This window comes from Zootermopsis nevadensis, unplaced genomic scaffold, assembly GCF_977971745.1.
Source record: "Zootermopsis nevadensis isolate Lab colony 2312 unplaced genomic scaffold, Znev_1.0 Znev_ptg000011l, whole genome shotgun sequence".
Classification (NCBI taxonomy): domain Eukaryota; kingdom Metazoa; phylum Arthropoda; class Insecta; order Blattodea; family Termopsidae; genus Zootermopsis; species Zootermopsis nevadensis.
Genome location: NW_028259143.1, coordinates 4,978,147 through 4,999,100, shown reverse-complemented (window position 1 = coordinate 4,999,100; position 20,954 = coordinate 4,978,147). Strand labels below are relative to the sequence as shown.

The window sequence follows — 20,954 nt, the reverse complement described above, 5'->3', positions numbered from 1 at the left end:
GTTTATGTTGTTACTGCTGTGTTTGCTAGTTTGCCTGTGTTAATCTTCTTCAGGGTTTATCACCGATGTTATGTTTCGCCAAACGCTTGTGAACAAACGGTAACAAATGAATTAGCTCTGTGAAGCTGACATTGAATAACACTGTCCATTTGAATAAATAATGTTACTATTGAAAATTGGAGCATAGTGGGTGAACGAGGTAATTTTAGGAAATTAGATGCCGTATTTTAGTGTGAACAGAAAGACGTACGTTAAAAGAAATTAATGCATTTGCACGTTTCATTATGCAAGTTTTATAGTTACAAGCATTCCATACAGTGTAATTATTCAAGATCCATTCAGGATTTGAAGTTGGCACGGCGGTGAGTCTAATGATGACTGCCTTCTGAGTTGTTACCCCGTTCGTCACCGAAAATGAAATATTTAATTTCAATTTTGTACTTACGTTCATATTAGTTAAATAACATGCCTACTTATTTTTCAGTCCATTTCTAACTTCAAATTATCAATAACTGCTTATAAAGCAAAACATGAATTTTGCATGAAACATGAATCTCGTTCTGGCCTACCACTTTGGTACCAAATATTATGCAACAAATTACAAGGAAAACAATTATGCTGTAAAATCGGTGTAATCTTACAGTAGAGCTTGCAATGTTGTATATTTCCTAGTGTTGCTCCTTACTAAAAATAGCATTATATAGCCAAGATCTTCAATACAAAGACCACAGTTTAAATAAGTCGTCTGTATTCTCAATATGCACATTAGACAGACAGATCAATATTTGTTATGTGGTTAACACTTATTATCTGGTGAACAAGGCAATACACCCTCGGGGCCCTATGAAAGACACTGAATTTCCTTGACCAGCTGATCGACTATTAAATCCTCAAGGACCCTCTTCCATTGAGTCTGATTATTTATTCACATCAGCACACGTAAGAGGACCCCCCATGACTGATGGATTCTCGCCACTGACCATTCTATTTCACACAGTTATTTACCAAACGCGGTGTACACGCCTTTGTACAACAAACGACCACCGAAATATGAATGGAATGGTCAGATATTGTAACGCTGACAGTTTATCGGTTACATTAGTAAATTATCTGGCAGTTATATCCTTGTTTCGGTCGCAAGCTTGTGGTATATTGGAATGGGTGTGGTGTCCAGGTATTCTACTGCAACGTTTTGAATTATCTGCATCACCGTTAGGCATTTCACTGTACCAGACTATTACTCTGCTGACTTGAATATTATCGGACATTTGCTTTTAAAAATAAACTGATCCGATCTCATGAATCGAACCCATCACTTTGAAATGCGGGCACTGAAGGAGAACCACTCATGAGACACAGCAGTTTGCGTTTTATTAGACCAGAAAGTAATTTACAAATATATGAGCAAAATTGACATACCCCTAGTCCAAAACGAGTAGTAAAATAAAACTTGTTAGATTACTGAAGAATGTGACGTCAGGCACCGAAACGAATTTTCTGACTACCGACCTGTCGGAGGACGAAATCTTGGACAACCACTAAAGAGGAGAAGTAAGACATACCGAAACAATTTTAAAGTTTAAACAAGACGTTTATTGTCCCAACATCATAATCAGAAAAGAAATTTAACATTAAAACACTGAAACACACAGTCGATAGTTCAAACTATATTGTTTATGGCTGAATGGTAGGATTCTTACTGTCTTACTGAATAATTAACTGTAAAGAATGAATAAGGAAGTGGTCTTCTTCATTCTGCTTTAATTAAGCTACAAATAAGAAACTACTTAAACATTCGAGTCGACAGAGAATAAGTATTGCCCTACATAAACGCAATTGATCCACGTAATACATATCGAAAGACGGGTTTGAACGTGTTTTATTACAACTAAATCGCATCACGTTCAAAAATAATTTAAGAATCTTCTACATTTTGAGAAAAATAGATTCTCAATTATTCTATTAGAGCGCTCACAAAAAATTTACTTTAAATTCGTGATTTATACACTTACCACAAGGACAATCAGAGACTGCACCAGTAGACGTACGGTCAAATTCATCCACGTCACTGGTTCTGAAAACAAGAAAATAAACTCGAAGTAATCTGTAGGATTCGGGTCATTCTAACGAAAGATACTGACCCAAAGTAAAAAGAATTGATTTTGATGTTCTTTTTGTAGCAGTTTATTATTACAGCGTAGATGATGAGGGACTTGATGGCGGAAATTACGTTGATGACGACATTTCTTGCAAATTATCTTTACAAAGAACCAGTTCCTGTTACCAGGATATTAGAATAATTTCTCAGAAAATACTGAAGCATCCCACACACATGTTGACGGTCGCTTCCCTCTGTTCATAGTTCATATTACTGAGTCGTGTTTAAGTTAACAAAGATCCTTTTTAATATTATATCAAAGGGTAAGCCTACTCACAAAAATATTTTCAGAAAGTGATACGTAATGAAGCATAATGCTGGATATTATACGTTAACGCCTTAAACATATAACCGCTGACCAAAGGGGCAAACTACTAAGTGACCAAACCCACGTATTTTTTTTTACTTTACGGATAGGTCTATATTTATCTCCCTAAAGCCATTGGAATCAAGGCTAGTGTAATCATTAACTAAAGAACTGATCTGTGAATGTTAAACACACAAATACTTTGATATTTATACATCAAATAAATTACAGTCGTAAATTAGCTCACGTGTTGAGAGATCAGTGGAACATTACGTGGCTTTTGTTAAAACGAACGTCGGGTCGGGTGTTGCTACCGCCAGTCACAGATTCACCAATTACCAATTTCTTTACGGGTTAGGATTAATTCGATGCCGTTAAGTCTCAGTAGTACAAAGACTAAAATATGATTTGGATATTCAGATCTGATTACTAATATACGCATGCCTATATTATAATATGGAAATATTAGGTCTATGCAATGTAAACCCAATCTACCTAAAAATATTTCGCCCAATCTTTTATCACATAGAGCATTGTTTTCGTAAATTAATGCCCTTATCTCTGATGTAAAATAACGAGTAATCGATTAGTATTTATTTAGCCTCTGTAAAATAGAAAACCATTATCCCAACAGCAGTAGCACTACTATATATAATTGCGTTGCTATTGGATAAACATCCGAGACCGTATTTACCTACATTTTACGCAACAACGCATCTAGTAGAATGTGTTTATCCGGCTGTCAAAACATTAATGCGTCATTAGTTCACGACGTATTAACCGATAAAAGCTGTAATATAGGCAAGTCTTCACTACGCCACTGAAATTACGTGTAAGTTGTTTTGTGTTTGAGCAGAAAACACTTTCACTGAGAATTTTACTACCATCGTATATGTTCAGTAAAATTAAGGCCAAATGTATTTAAACTATAACATATATGCTTCACTATATTTGGAAACAACATTTTAAACAACATACGGCACACAAAGGAGACTGATTTGCTGTTAACGTTGTTTCGCTATAGGTCTAAATAGAACACACATCTCTTCCTTCTGACGTCTAGCCACAAGTGGTTATTCATATTAAAACCCTCCATCATGTCCGTGTATGGAACGCCATGTCTAAAGTGAGCGTAATTTGAGGAATTTGTGTACGCCTTATTTAGGAATTCTCGAGGTGTACAGTCTGTAACGTCCGTGGAATTCCCGATGTAGACACCTTTCCTCTTTAGCCCATAGTTCCTGTACTGAAGCCACACCAAGCAGATATTCGATGACGATGATGATGAGCCACGATGATGATTATTACTACGATATAAACAACTATTCACATAATTCATAAAGTCCTCGAAATGTTACAGGAGCCAATTATAGACTAACAAGTTTAGCACAAATGTGACACAAATAAACGCACAGAATATAAGACATCGATGTGACACAAATAAACTAATAATTTAATAATAGTGTCAGTGAGCAGAATCTGATGATTTAAAATTTTATTATGTAAATTGTGCCAAATAATAAGAACCACGACAAAGTGTCAAAGATTTTTACGTTATCCAACAACAACAAAGAACATTATAGAAGTCTGATCACTAGATGTAGCAGACTACAAAATAAACCATCATAATATAATCAAGCACTTAGCATTGAATCGTAAGCTACATAAATGATGCAGATAATCTAAAATGCTATATAATTACCAAGGAAGTTAGCGCGGTACTTCAAGAAATAAATAATAACATAGCAGACATAACCTTGTCAAGAGAGAAAACATCTCTACGAAATATTTTTTGTTCCGAACAATCTATTACAAAAGTACAAAATAAGGGTAACAAAAATTCATACCTACCTCCCCCTCCCATAAAATGGAAAAAAAAATATTTTTTCATATGAGTCAATTACATAACCTTCAAGACGGAGGAGAAATGTTTCTCTGAAATATTGAATTCTGCTATAAGTCCACACGTCGCCACAACTCAGACGACCACAGTCTATAATTTCACCGTAAAATCTTCAAATTTGAAATTTACAGCTACATCACCCCAGTATTGTATTCGTACATGATCTCATAAAAGAACTTCCACATCAGTACCAAACGTTCATGAGCAACAGAAAACATCTATGCACAGATGCACGAAATTATGGTAAGATACATATGGTTTACAGAGTCGAAGTTTTAAAACTACAATTAAAACACCAGCACGATTACATAGAAAATCAATTCAACACGGATATTTTATATCGATAATAATTGTGCACGTTGCAGATCTTAATTTATCACAAGGCACAACTTATGCCCATAAATCAAACAATTACCCAATTCATTCAATGTAGTTAATTTACTTTTGTAATTGGCTAAAACCAAACATGATCAATAAAAGCCCATAATACGTACAGAATACACAATGAAATTCCACGATTAGAAGTATCTTAGTCATCTGTTACTCAAAAATTTCCAGTAAGTACTGAATCAGCGTTGTTACTGGCATCGCCCCTGAATGATACGTTTCGATTGTGGAACAATCATCAACGTTATTAACAAACAAAATCCATTGCATTTGACAATGTGTGATGGGAGTAATTGCTGGCATGCCACGGAGAAACCGGGGAAGCCCCCGGAGGAAAACTCCGTGTTGCCTAGACCACGGCCTTGCCCAACACAAGTTATAAATTCGGGCACCGCCGAGAATCGAACCCGAGACCCCCAGGATTACAAGGCCAGCGCTCTAACCGCTAGACCACCGTGGCCATCACTTATTTATTTATTATTCAGTGTTCTGTCTGACGACAGGTCCATATGAACAGGATCCTTCCATCCTTTTCTCCGACTGGGACTGGGACCTGTTCATATACGTTCTTGGCAGATGATCCAGAAGTGGTTTGCCATTGCCTTCTTCTGTGTGTGAATGGAGTAATTGTTGGGATGCCACGGAGAAACCGGGGAAGCCCCCGGAGGAAAACTTCGTGTTGCCTAGACCACGGCCAAGCCCAACACAAGTTATAAATTCGGGCACCGCCGAGAATCGAACCCGAGACCCCCAGGATTACAAGGCCAGCGTTCTAACGGCTAGACCACCGGTAAGACGGTAATGTAAATATACAGTTTGTTAATTCTGTATGTTTAAAGGGACAAGACATAAGTCATTAAACACTGAACTCCAGTTTTAATTAAAGTAACGTCCTACGTTTTTTGAGTCAAAACACACAACAAACGGTGGAAAAATTTGTACATGTTTACTGAAATGTAAAGGAAAGGCCGTTTTGTGTCGAAATTTCTTCTTCCCCTTTCCTTGGCACCAACCTTCCAGTCAGTTTGCATTGGTATTCCAAGTCGATCTTGGATGGAAGTGGAGCGTTTCTAATGGGCGATTAATGGAATTGAAGTCCGGATCGGAAAACGTTTGTTATCGATCATTATTTCGCCATGTTGGATACATAGACGAGTGCAGTACGGAAGTGGATGGGTTTCAAGAGGATTTTTTCCATCAAGAAATGTTCAAAGTCGCTGCTTATCTGGTCCATACTAGTCTCCCACCATTTTCTTTCCAGAACTAGGAATATCTTACGAACTAGACCTACTACATACATTTTTCAGATACCGTGGCGTCTTCTTTAATAGCACTTTCCATTTGTGCAATTTTATTCTTATTCATGAGCGGTTTCCTTCGGAGTAGGAATGACAATTTAAGCTTCAAACCGAATAAGTCTCCTGCAACCTCAACCCTTGACAATTCCACTACTCTCCATTCGCATCCCGTGTCAGTACTTTACAAATTGAGAGGATCGCTGCTTCGATAAATCACGATAAATTGCTATAAAGCCACGATTTGTAAAGAATCTTTCTGTGGAACGGAAAGAAGCAGCTTCTTACGTCTTAAACAGAATATCCCGTTTCTGAAACGACTTGAGAAATTTCCTCACCCAGATCTTTCTACAGTTTAACAGTTCTACACTATAAAAATACCTTATTATTACATAAATTAAAGTTATTAAATTGTGTTAATTTATTATTAACGTCATAATTTATATTCTTCACCAAATAGTATATAAGTTATCTAATTATCTAAGATGAAATTGCTTCTACAGGTATCACGCATTAGAAAGAAATTAATAAAACATTTCAAAAGAGGAAACCATAAATGAACAGAACACTTTGCAGACTTAGGCACAGATGAATGAATACTAAACTAGGTCATAATGAAATACGGTCTGACTATTTAGGCTGGATTCAGCTGGCTCAACACTGATGCCACTGACAGGCTCGTGTAACCACGACATAAAAAATGTTGGTTCCATTAATGGTGAGATATTTCTTGAACCTCAGAGCAATTACCACCTTCTCAAGAATACCTCTGCTCATGTCTGCCATAAAAAGTTCTTACAGCTTTCCTTGGTTCTTCTAAGCCAGTACCAGGATAATGCTTTTATGTAGGAGATCACCTCTCCTTCTTTCTGATCAATAATTTATATCACCAATCTTCACCTCAATAAACTGCAGTGCAAAGGCGGGGCTGAGGAAACCCACAAAGAAACATGTTCTTATCTCCGAATCAATTATGCCGAACCTCACACAAATCCAACTGCATTTGTATCGATCTATGTGTACAAATAGCAGACTGAAAGATGTGACGTCAGCAAGCTACGGATCAATGTTGTCCTCGGCGAGTGAAGTTGAAACTAGGGGCAATTTCTCTTTCAGCATCAACACACAACGATTTGTAATCTTTATTAATTTTTATATTTTAAATAATTTTATAAATGACCTCGTAAAGGAAAAGAATTGATAAATAAAATATGTCTACCAAGAAATATTAAATATTTCTGAAACTAATAAACTTATAAAATTAAAGGGGCACTTGTTATTTATTGTGTTCTCATAATGTGAGCTGAGAAGGTCGTATAATTAGTATAAATAAGAAATAAAATAAAACAGGTAGAAATTTGCGAACAAAACGACTCTGTATACTGTTTATTTGTAATTTTATCTGTAACTACACGTTCTCTTTTGAAATATAAAATATGTGGAAATAAAATAAAATGCTTTATCAGAAGTAGCAAATTTAGTGAAGAAACAATTCTCTATCTACTCAGTAATTAGCAGATGTTTATTTCCCGAGTCTCAGTGTGTTGTATTAAGTCATTCGCAAAACTTTCAGAAAATGTGTTCTGGAAAGGAGATGTGACATACACTTTCGATAAAATGCCCCATTCTCTCTGACGATTCTAGCAAAACAGAAATTAATAATTACACAATTAAGAGTAATTCGCTTGTGCTCATAATATTCTCTTTTAGGCTCACATATTCACTTTTCAAAACTTATTAGATAACAATGAAATTCTGTACTACTGCCCAGTTCCTAATTTTTTAATTAGAAAATAATTTTGAAAAAATTGTAATTTATCAAACAATTAGAAAATGCTGGAAATAGTAAATTTGAATTTATCTCCATACAAAACATTATACCTCTAGCCGTAAGGGGCCAGCCGATATTAGCATCAAACAGAAAGCTAAGTAAATATTTCGCTGTGGAATCATGTCGGTTTTTATCCTAAAATCAAACCTTGACTTAAATGTTGCATGCATCTCATTATTTCTAACAACGCAAAGCACTAAAATCTAACAATAGTGCACAAGATCAAATATTATCCTAAATTATGAACAAGAAAGTTAGACATTAGCAAGTGGCAAATATATTACAATCAAATTTATCTCGGCGAAAGTTCGTAACTTTTAAGAAATTGCTGATGGCCGATGTTCTTCTCAGATCCTCCAGAACGCGAGGAAAAACTGCGTCCATAGAGTAATAACTATTAATTGCGTCTTACGTGATGTTTAAGGGGAATAATAAGTAATAACGTAAGATTCTATTCCATGTACAACATAAATACACATCACAAACGTATACTATTGAGGTAAGGAACTGACAACCGTAAATTAAATCACAATTAGTAATCCCCCCGTTTAAAGCGATGTATTCCGTCTATTATGATCTTTGGAGCAGTGTAATTATAATGCATTATCAACAGCACAAATACGCATTCAGAACGACTCCCTTGAGGTAGACAGCACATCTGATTAGGTCCATTGTGTTTCACATAACTCTACGATAACAATTAAAACTATTCTATAGAGACGACCTACAGCCGTTTTAAACTAAAAACCTTTGCCAGCAAACAAAAATGTAATTGTACGTAGTTCAACGAACAGAGCTTAAATATAATTTTATTAAAGAACGTTATAATGAATATGAAACGTGAGAATTTTAGGTAAGTTTTCAGGTTCTCACGATGACAAGTTTGAAGATGGCTGTCTAATGGCGGACACTGGCTAACATTTTAACGGACCTTACCGTATCTATCATCCGAATCACAATCTGTTTCGTTACAATTTTAGGAACATTTAGGTAAATTTTTGCAACAAAACCTGTCAAAAATGTACGTATTACCTTAGCCCTCTCTGGCAGCCATTATGTCTGTGTGTAAAAACTTGAGAACGACTGATCGGATTTTCAGTGCATTTTACCGAAGTTTCAGATATGTTTCGTGCCTTCATCACCAGGTCGATTATGGATTCCGTTAAAGCACAGTGAATTAATTAAAATTCGTCAAAATAATATGCAAGAATTCAAAGAAAACAACACTTAAGTGAGCTAAATTTTCTTTGTGATGCTAGTGTGTATTTCAAGTGGTACCTACTCATCGTTTGAGGAAACAGGAGCATATAAACGGGAGCTGTGTGTACAAAGTATCTGGTTACATCGTCTGGCAACGAGTTATTAGTCTGTGAAGGCGCCACATCATTCCTTCGTCAGACGAGTGATAGGTTACCCCCATTATTTGTAATCAGTGCATCAAATCATGTCCACTGCCTGTCTTCAGGATTCCGTTACAAAGAGCGCACGGATCCTTCCATAATATCAAAGTGGCTGCGTTAGGGACCACGTCTTCTATATCAATAGCTCACCCTATTTCTGCGGGAACAATACCGCCACCTATAACAGCTACCGTGAGACAAAATGGGCAGCAATTGAATTCATCACCAATACAATACAGACACATACGATGCAATGTACATCTGTCATCGAGGAATTCAATGTAGTTTATTAATCGGTAAATTACATCTATTTAATTGTATAGAACCGAAATATTTTTTCATAAATTAACAGTTAAAATTGCATTATCACATAATATTAATTTTGGACTACTCAGTTCAAGTTACCATTTGCTCATACATCTCTATGGATATATATTTTTAACATATAATATTAAACATTATTTGATCACAATTTAAAATTCAACTCATAATGACAACGTTATAACAGTCCGCCTCTCTATAACATTATTAATAAACATAATATTTTAATATTATCGTCCCACATAGACCTAAGTTTCCCTTTAGGCTTCTCAACTACAATTTTGCAGGCATCTCATCTCCCCATGTGAACTACATGTCCGGTCCATCTAATCCTGCTTGATCTGATCGTCTTAATAACACGTGACGAAGAATGCAAATGACAAAAGTGTATAAATTCTGGAGCTCTTCAATACCCAATTTTCTCTAGCATCCAGCCATTTCATTCATCTCAGATCCAAATATTCTCCCCAACTCCCTGTCCTCGAACAGCCTTAAAATATGTTCTTCCCTTTAAGGGGAAACCAAGTTTAAACCTACACAAAAAACATGCATTATATTCCCAGGTGCATTTTATAACCCCAATAACTTAGTCTGTCTAGTCAATTAACCTTGACAGAAGAATGCTGGTTAAAATTTACATTCTGATAATTAAATTGGGATTAATCAGTTTTATTGTTGTTCTTGAAAGCAGGAGCAGCAGAATTGTATCAATGCTCTGAAAATTATTAATATTTCCAAAATCAATTAATAATCTTGTTGATCTCGAAACGTACTGTATTGGCCTCTGTTGGATATACTTTCCGAAATCCAATCGATACCTGGCGATTTCATACCTTTGGGAAAATCATTTGAAAAGTACATTGTACTTTCTTTGGGTACAACGCTTCATTCAGAGAAATGACATGAAACAATATTATTTCACATATGAATCCGTAATTCCTATGTACTACAATCCTAATTGTGCGCCAAAACATTCCTCTTGTGGGAAAAGTGGTGTGTTGGTAGGCACATTTGCGGTTCTATGTAAGCCGTCATTTTGACATTTTCATTAAATAGTAATCCGAGTTAATTAAGTATACTGAGAATTTTCCATAAACAGAATTACACGAACTTCGATATTAATTGTGTAACACAGCAAACACTTTTATGCTTTAAGAATATGAATTATGAACTAAAAATGTGTAAAAATTACGGCCGTGTATTTGAAAAATAAAGATCCGACACGGCTGTTGAAAGTTTAAAAATTAATTACGATTTTCATGTAATTTTAACCACCAAAAATCAGAGTAACTAGTTACACCACCTGAAAATCTTAAGCTATTAATATTATGCTATATTTTCATAACTGAATTTATAATCAATTAAACAACATAATTAAATTTGGGTTTACCGGTTAGCACACTCGACTTCTGTGCAGACGGTCCCAGGATTGTATCTTATTGGAATCAGAAATTTGTTGTTTGAAATTGTAAATACCAATGATTTACAGACTCTCTTATTGCCATTCGGCATAGCAGCAGTAATTTTACGCCCTAGAAAGAAAATTTTCTCAACAAAACTCTTAAACACACGATTCGTCTTTATCTCTTATTTATATTTTCACCCTAAAGAGAAATTATGTAGAAGAAGAAATCGCAATGGAAACACTAGGTTGGATTGGGTTAGGTTAGGTTAGGTTAGTTTAGGTTAGGTTAGATTAGATTAGATTAGGTTAGGTTAGGTTAGTTTAGATTAGGTTCGGTTAGGTTAGGTTAGAGTGGTTTCGGTCAAATTAGATTAGTTTAGATTATTTTAGTTTAGGTCAGGTCGGATTTTGTTAGGTTAGGTTAGGTTATGTGCCAGACAGAGGTCTTAAAAATACTTAAGGTCATAATTTTCCAGCTTATTTCTGCCAAACCGTAAATACCTGGTTGACCATACTCATGTCAAAATGAGGCCACATATAGGTCAAGGTCATATGCAAGTCACGACAAGATCGGCCCAATAGTTTGCCAGATAAATGTCTTTACATTTCTCAAGGTCATATATTTCCAAGCTTATTTCTGCCAAACGGTAAATATCTGATTGACGATACTCATGTGAGAATGAGACCACGTATAGTTCAAGGCCATATGGAAGTCACAATAAGATCGGCCCAATAGTTTGCCAGATACAGGTCTTTAAAATTCTGAAGTTCATGTCTTTTCACGCTTATTTCTGCGAAACCGTAAATACCTGGCTGACCATACTCATGTCAAAATGAGGCCACGTATAGGTCAAGATCGTATGGAAGTCACAAGATCGGTCCAACAAAAATGAACTTGCAAATCACATTACTATTTGCGTGATCCAGCTACACTATGTACTGTGGATAGTTATTCAATACATCACGATTTTACTGAAGCATTTACAGATGTGCCTTAAAATAATGCGCTTTAACGACTCGACCTCTGAACTTGAGTACAATCATGTTACACCTCAGAGATTCATTTTAACACCTCTTACCTTCTTATGCAATCTATACACCCACGTGAGCTTACTGGCTGATTGACACCCTTAGAGATGTGGATATATATATATATATATATATATATATATATATATATATAAATAATTCCTGCAGGACGTATATAGTTCTGTTCGAATCTGTTTCAATCTTTAAACTACGTAATGCTTAGAATGTGTAAGCTTTCTCAGCCATTAGCATATACGAAGTTTACACTAATACTGAAAGGATCTCCAAAATAAAGTGGATCAGAGTCAGGGTTGTCGAGTTATAACGCAACAGCGTAACAATCCCTTTTATTAAATTATCTCGAGAACAATAACTCATGGAAAACGTGCATTGGACATAAAACGTGTTACATTCCTCTCTACAATTATTTTTTCGAAACAGAGACGTATATGGAGGCATAAATAATTCTCTACTCTCAATTATTCGTACGTTGTGAGACCAAGTAGAATGGTATGTGAATACAAAGGTTTCGAGAAGCATGCTTTCTCCATCTTCAGATCTGACGATGGAGAGAGTAAGTTTAACCGAAATGTGTACGTATACCCACATGCAAATCCCATAAACTTTCTCTGTTCGCCATGACGGTGCGGCAACTTCTCCGACAAATCTGAGACGCGTGAAGTCTAATCGCTGGCGTAAGGCGCGGCACAGAGCCAAGGCGCCATGTTGCAGGATGTGAAATACGGAGACGTAACCTGATATAACGATGAGCATCTTCTTTACGGCAACGAATAAATAACGTTTCCCTTGAACGTTTGTGGCAATTGTTAACTTTGGTCGTTATCTACTGCCTTATATTCCTAGCGATAATTTAAAGAACATTTTATTTGTCAAAATTGCCTTCCCCTTTCCAGGAAGATACTCTAATCGTAGATGCTAGATTAAGTGCATTCTTCATATATTCTATACGCATCGTCTTTTTAAACTGTGTGATAAACTCCAGTATACGAATCGTAAACTTCCCATAGAAAGTTAAAATTTATTCAACGTGATATTACTTGCAGAATTTCTGTGAATCAGATATAAGTTATTGCTTTAGTATAGCCTGGAGTAATGGCTGTATTTCTCGTGTCCCCTTTAAGCCAAAAAAAAAAAAAGATGGTGATAAATCACCGCGGGGATTCATACATGTTTCCAAGTACTATAGATCAGGAAAGTGACATTTGGTGTTGGTCTTCCGCGCTTCGAACAGCCTCCGGCAGATGTCGGTAATGAGATTCGAGCACGTTTGAATAGGAAGCGAAGTGGAAGTGTATATGAATAGCCAGGGCCACAGAAGTAGTTGAAGAGTGGTGGATGGGTGGGTGGCTGCTTCTACAGGCTGGGAGGGAATTGTGCAGCGTGGATATAGGTTGTAGAAGCAACAGCGTCAGGCTCCGTCTAAGATTCATATTGCCTTCTTTACTCTCACTTTCCATGACATTCCACCATGAAGGGGTATCATCAGAATGTTCGTGGGCAAAATGTCTATGAAAAGACGTCTAGGAAACTGAAGCAGGTTTCCAGCTCCTCTAGAAGACATCTAGATTTAAAGAGAATTGGAACTTCTACCTTAACTCCACCTAAGCATACACTTAAAAATAGTTATTACAGACAATAATCACTTGCATTCGGCGAAAGCCCAGCTTAACAGGTCAGTATTATTCAACAATTTAAATAACTAACGTTTCAATTTTTTTCAATGATCAGTCAAAACTGTCGACATTCTAAGGCGATAAAAACAGGACTTTATAAATATAAGGTCATACAAAAAGAGAGACGAGTCCTAAATTTGTAGAGAGGTGAGGTGACGAGGTGAGCGTATGTACAGACCGACTGACATCGACAGTTCATGAACCATCGTTTGATCTCTATGACCCCTCAAACGTGTCACTATTTACCACTTTAAAATTACATAACTTTATTCTTCACTTTAAATTTATGAGAGTCGTATATTCGAAGATTTCTGTCTTCTGGGTTGTTGCGCTGTGTAGTCTGGTCGATGTTTACCAACGTTTCAGAGGTCATACTGCCTCCGTCATCAGGGCGATGAGTCTGAAGATTTCTGTCTTCTGGGTTGTTGCGCTGTGTAGTCTGGTCGATGTGTACCAACGTTTCAGAGGTCATACTGCCTCCGTCATCAGCGTATGAAGATTCCTGTCTTCTGGGTTGTGGCGCTGTGTAGTCTGGTCGATGTTTACCAACGTTTCAGAGGTCATACTGCCTCCGTCATCAGGGGGACAACCCAGAAGACAGAAATCTTCATACTCACCGCTGTGAAAACCTCAAATCTTACAGTCGTATATTCCTTTGCATCAAATTTTATTGGAACAGATTCCTCTAAACGTGAAGCACTTGATAAACATTATCCTTCATGTTTCACATTAGTAAATGCCAATTTCTTTAGTAAATTAAACTTTGTACGATATTTATAAGACTCTGTATGGTACACCACTGTCACCTCTCTACGAACCCGCTCCTGGGATGTCCTTGTGTGCTGCGAAATGCGTTCTCATCTCATTATCTCCTGCCCCAGGTTCCTCATATAGATTTGATCTCCGTTTCGCAGGGACCTCATTTTCCCATTAAGAGATCTGTAGATCCGTAACTTTAATCTGGACCAGTTACATGATTTCATTAGTACTAATTCGAAAAACTGCTTACTCAGCGACAATGAAACGGCCGAATTGCAGCTTAGGTTCTGTTGTATTCATATCTGACTTAAACATGAAGTAACCTCAGGGCAAAGCTTTTCTGAGGGCAAAGTTGCAAACGCACAAAACACAGTCAGACTCCGGGAAACACATAAAGTTCTACTGCGTTTAATCAACAGGGACTTAATTCTGTGGTAAATGATCCCAAGAAATTCAACTACAATAATGGACTCCTGCTTTCATTGTCGATTTTCTCTGGAGGGCAGAACTTTGGATAAGGGACGGGTAGCTAGGTAATGTCTGACGTGAAAATGTTTAAAGATCATCTTATGAGGGTAAAGCATCTTTCATGGTAGTGTCTTCTGATGCATGAATAGTCCGCTCGGATAAGGGACTAAAACTTCGCTACAAAGTTTTATAACCATTCAAAGTTTGTCATTTCTTACCTCTTTTAGAGATATTACGTTAGAACATATAAGCTGAAACGCATTACACTATACGAAATAGCACCCTCAGTTCTAAAACAGCAAATTTAATTGACTTATCAAAATCAATCTTCAACAGTTTTCCGTTACAAATTTATTATAAAAATGCTACAGTTTTTAAACGCAACAATTTTTTAATTATCAAAACACATTAACAAGTTTCTGTAGCTCAATAACAACTTTATCGTGAAAGAAACATGTATGTAATATCTTAAATGAAAACAAAAACAAAAACTTAACTTTATTGTTCAGAACAAAGTCTGGTTTAATTTTAAGATTGATTTTGTGTTGTGTGCCTACACCGTGCAGACTTGACCTGTGATGCCGACGTTTCTGAGTATACTGCCTCCATCGTAAGTTCTAATCAATGAAGCAGAATGTTGTTCTGAAACGTCGATAATACAGCCCTCTTCCACATCGTGCAAGTACACTAGTTTAAAATCAACATCAACCATAAATCACCGTAAAAACTTGAAAATCAGTTAAACTTGCGTGTTTCAGAATATCATCTCTGACACATTTAAAAGGCTACATCAAATCTAAATTCATCTTACGTGATACTTTCGGCAAAATATTAAAATAATATGCAATAATACCTTGTGGTATTATGTGTTATCAAGCCATATACTTTTGTACTGTTTGTCACTGTGCAGAGGTAATCTATGTCTGCCGACTTCAGGGTAGGAATGTCTTTTAAAACAACACGATGTCATAACGGAGAAGACCACGAAATCACTTTTTCACCGCCATGAATAAATTTCATAATAGTATATTTTCCAGTATTAATCATTGTAACTTCACAAATGAAATGTTCTTGTTCGCTTCATTACTAAACATTAGTATAGATCTATGATAATTTTCAAAAGAGCATGCCCTTTTATCCTCGTATTTTCAAAGTTGTCAAAGGTCCTTTTCAAACAGTGCAAATCGTCTTCCTGAATTCAAATCCTTGCAGAATCATTTAAATAACTACTGCATATTTCAAAACTGATTTTTCTGTAGCTGCAGTTCCTTTGTATACAGAATTTCTCCACAGCACATTTAAATATAATTTCTTCCTTATCTTAACAACAAAATGCAAGTATTAAACCTTAAGCTCCATTATCTAGGAACATTATGGCTAACGTCACATGAATGGAATCCTCAAAGAGACAACAAATTCACGGTAATTCAGTATTAATGTGCATCTGCTTCAAGGAATTATTCCTTTGCATAATTAAAGGGCCGGAGTACAAATTCCCTCCACCCTCTCGCCACAATTGAACATTGCTGAGGCTTCTCGTTAGACGTTCCGTACTGAACAACATTAAAGATGGTCACGCTAACCGCAATTTGTTGAAACAAGTGCTTCTGCCTTGAGCTGTAGTGTGTTTTAATAGTGGAAACCGTGCAAACCCTTTGTGGCTCTCGAACCAAAAACAGAATATTATTTCCGCACACATATTACCATTAAAATTCGGATTCTTTTAACATAAATGAAATAGCATAGAAATAAAAATCAGGTTCTTGTCTCTTACGATTTTTATAATATGCGTATTTTGACAATAAAAACAAACATGATTGATTCTGCCTGCGCCTATGATCTATTATCTTCCAAAAAGATGTACGTACAGAATATTAGCTATGAAATTTCAATAACGGTAATTCAGTACTGACGCATTATCTTGAAGTAGGGAAAAGGCCAATACACACGGACGAGTTTCAATGTCCAAATGTTTGCAGTGGTGAAAGGAAAGTCGAGGCGTGTCTTCTACTGTAACTGATTTGTAACAAATCTTTTATTATCTTAAAGAAAATAATTCAGAAATCCAACTGGTCAAAATGCTAGTATATAGATTATGTTTCTCTCTTATTGTCACAAATAAGCCTCATCGCTTTGATAACAGAGGCAGTAAACACCTCTGAAACGTCGGTAAACGTCTACCAGACTATATGGAACAACATCTCAAAAGACGGTGATGTGCGATATTTAAATATTAATAAACGTAAAACATTATAACACATTAAAACTGGACCAAGAAGATACAGCTTTCAGAAACAAAGTATTTTAGGATCTTTAAATAAAGAGCGGATAATGTTTAATGAAACCAAATGCCTACGTCGTTGATAACGTTGACGGCAGGAAATTAGTTCACATTCCATCCGAAGAAAACATTACGTAGTTGGCACTGCAGTTGTCCTTTCTTACTGTCATGGTCCATCCATCTTCAGATCTCGGCTTAACCCCCACCCCACCCCCGTGGATCCCCTTAAGGCCGTTTTGCTGCATCCACAGCCATGATTCATGGAACCAGAGTATGGAAGGGGATTCTGTACATTCCTTGCTAAATGTCGGTCCCCACCGCAGTAATATTATGACTAAAAAGAAAAATGCCTCCTTACCCCCTTTCCCTTTCTTTCCAAGAATAAACCACGTCCTTGAGAAGACTTTCAGGTGCCGTAAACTTAATGACACTTTCTTGTTGCATACGAATCCCTCGAGTCAAGAAATCTTAACAGAGACGACTAGAATTCGGTCGGAAGGCGCGGGTTCCAGACCGAGACGCCCAAGTGACGGATCATTAAGAGTCCCACGATAACTTTTAACACACAATTCCAACACAATATTGGACAGGCAGTTCAAAAACATTATTAATCTTGTAACATCCGTAGTAAAAATACAAACAAGGGTGGGATAACATATTAGAAAATTTCTAATGTTATTCCGTGCCTCTTAAAGGTTAATTTTGAGGGGGATCTTGCATATTACTGTCGTTATTGTTATTATTCATATACTAACAATGGTTTTAATTTCGGCACGACATACACGCTACCAAGAGTCTTAAGAAAAAGTAAAATATTTCTATCAAAAATGACGGGAAAATAAAAATACTTTAAAATAATTATCTTGGCAACGCTTATAACATTTAGTGAACATTCGCTATCATTTGATGAGAAAATCTTCATTTACTGTCTGAAAATTAAAACGTAACAATAGATTTTATGTGATTTCAATTCATATTGACGTCAAAATTTTGTCTCTCAGCATTAAGAGAAAAAAATTAATTGTTGCAAGACAGAGTATTAAGGGAGAAATGAGGACTTAAAACAGAGGAAAGAGTAGAGAATTCTCATATTGTGTATACTCCTCTAAACGTATCTTATTCTTCTAGTCAGGGAGTAGGTTGTTATGCGGCATAGCTTAGTATAAGTTTACCGCTTGTTTCTGAGGTGCCTGCTGCCTCCATTATCAGGACGGTGACAACCTTCATATTTGCCGGAGTGAGAACCCCAAGTCTCAAAATCAATTACATACTTTAGCCTGAACAATGTAACAGTTTCGTTGTCCCCTCATAACTATTATTTGGGTTATCAAAACAAAAAGTGTGATTTGGCGGATTATTGTTAGGTGTGCGTCAATACACAGTGGAGTGATAGAAGAATGTTTAATACGAAGACACTAATGCAATTAATCTTTCAGTGTTGTCGTTTTAGAAATAATTACAATAAATTCTAATCCCTCTTCGTACAAAATTCATAAAATACGCCTTTTTATGACAGCTTGTAAAACTTGTCAAACGTTTTCGGTTATAAGGATACATTTGAATATTCTCAGTATGGTAATGTCGGTCTTGTAGATACACATATTTCAAACTATCGCTTTACAGCATAATTAATGTATCAAACTTTAGGCTAGAATCAATTTTAAGTATTGTTTACTGTTAGTTCACACAAAAACGTTAATGCGTGTTTCTACGCAGAGTGTAACCTTAGGAATTTCATTACATCTAATCGCGTTATATCGGTGGCATCTGAAATATGCGGTAGGTGGTCGAAGACTTGATACGTAAATTGTATTCCTCGTAAGATGCAACGAAGCTAAATTCAATTACGTCCCAGTAAATCGATTAACACACTAACCCTAGCGTTATCAGAGTCTCTTTTTGTCCTCTGCTCTACAAAATACAAGAAGCCTGGTCAGAACCACTAAATAAGCAGGAGATCAGGCCTGAATAATCAGAGACCGAACTTTAAAGCCAATGCAGGGAACATTAAAAAAGCTCATTCTGATTAAGGTTTGGCAATCTGTTACGTGCGTCCACCAAACTACACTAATCCTTGTAGCACATTAATGTCGCGAAAATAAAAATCTTTATTTAAAATTATATTTTTCGATCTAGCACCACTACTGAGAACTCTTCGTACCAGCAGTCTTCCGTGTTACGTCTCAAACAGAATGTTCTCTTCGACGTTCGTACCCGCTGAAACACAGGTCTGAACTAATAAAAACAGGAAGAAATAACCGATTTCTTGAATTCTATTGATTCAGAACGTTACAAAATACTGAGATTGCTCACCGTGTTGCTACTGTACGCGTGTAATGCAGGTTTCCAAAATTATAGCTCGCACCTGTGGTGAAAGCGTTCCTTATTTTAGTCATGAAAAGTTTATAAATTAAACTAAATGTAAATTTAGTTTGGCAAAACAAAACTAGCTTTGCTGGCCGCCTGGAACAATCAACCAACTGAACTTAGATATTACATGAAGCTGCTACTAGTAAATTAAAAACTTCTCGCCAGCCTCCCCACAATATTCCCACCTGAATTAAGGGCGGGAAATGTTCCAAGACAATAATTCACTTTTTCCCTGCAGAATACACTAAAGTGAAATACCAATGGCGCTGAAATCTTCTCCTTTACACCTAGTCTTCGACTATTACCTTCCCCACTCAGTTAAGAAATCTGAGCACAAATAAAACAAAACCCATTTACATCATGGTTTCGCTTCAGGACAAAATGTGACCAAACAGCATTTCCAAAACAAAACACACAAATTTCGTACACACGATACCTTGTTAAACCAAAATGATCTATTTTCATGTGTACGAGGTGCGATCGGAAAGTTTCTAGACTGCGCCTATAAAAACCCGTACACTTATCTCAGGTATTAAATTCATCCATCACCCTCGAAGTAGTTCCCCTGGGAGTGAACACAACGATCCCAGCGCCGCTGCCAAGCCTGGAAGCATCCCTGGAAACCTTTCTTTGTCAGCCTGTCAAGCACCATCTGCGATTCTGCCTGAATCTCTTCTATCGTCTCAAATCTCCTTCCCTTTAGCTGAATTTTCATCTTTGGGAAGAGGAAGAAGTCACATGGCGAATAAGGAGGGTGCGGGATGACGGCCATGGTGTTTGAGGACAAAAACTGCCGAACTTTGAGGGCGGTGTGCGCTGGCGCGTTGTCATGATGCGTCGCATGTGGAGTTCTTCCTTTAGAATCAGCTGACAGGTCCCATAGCCTATCCCAACAAAGTCGCACAAGTCGTTGATGGTACGACGTAGATCTTCGTGAATGGCCTGCCGAATCTTCGTAATATTTTCGGGCGTTGTGCTCGAAGATGGTCGTCCAGAACGCTCGTCATCATCGACAGAGGTTCGGCCATTTTTAAAAGGTGAATTCCACACAAAGGTTTGTGCACGACCCATTGCGGACTCCCCAAATGCTTGCTTTAGCATTTCATAGGTTTCCGTAGCCGTTTTGGCGAGTCTTTGGCAAAATTTGATGCACACGCCATTCCGAAATCGCAGGAGGGTCGGTGTAATGCACTACCAAAACGCCCGTAACTAAGAAACAAATGCTAATTCGATGATGCCGGCTGGCACACTGATTCACTATGAATGTAGGCCGCACCCCCTACCGGCAGAAGCTCGTACTACATCCGGTTCGCCCTCTATTGACACAGTCTTGAAACTTTCCGATC

At 36.9% G+C, this 20,954-nt stretch overlaps 1 protein-coding gene across 4 annotated transcripts in view; it reads right to left on the bottom strand.

Annotated features, from left to right (window-relative positions):
• Nucleotides 1-20,954, bottom strand: part of kek2 (leucine-rich repeat, immunoglobulin-like domain-containing kekkon 2 protein) — a 403,862-nt gene that overhangs the window by 155,862 nt on the left and 227,046 nt on the right. For all 4 annotated transcript variants that reach the window (XM_087347128.1, XM_087347129.1, XM_087347130.1 and 1 more), the window contains one exon: nt 2,013-2,074. The gene's annotated coding sequence lies outside the window, so the exon portion shown is untranslated. The remainder of the gene's footprint in view (nt 1-2,012; nt 2,075-20,954) is intronic.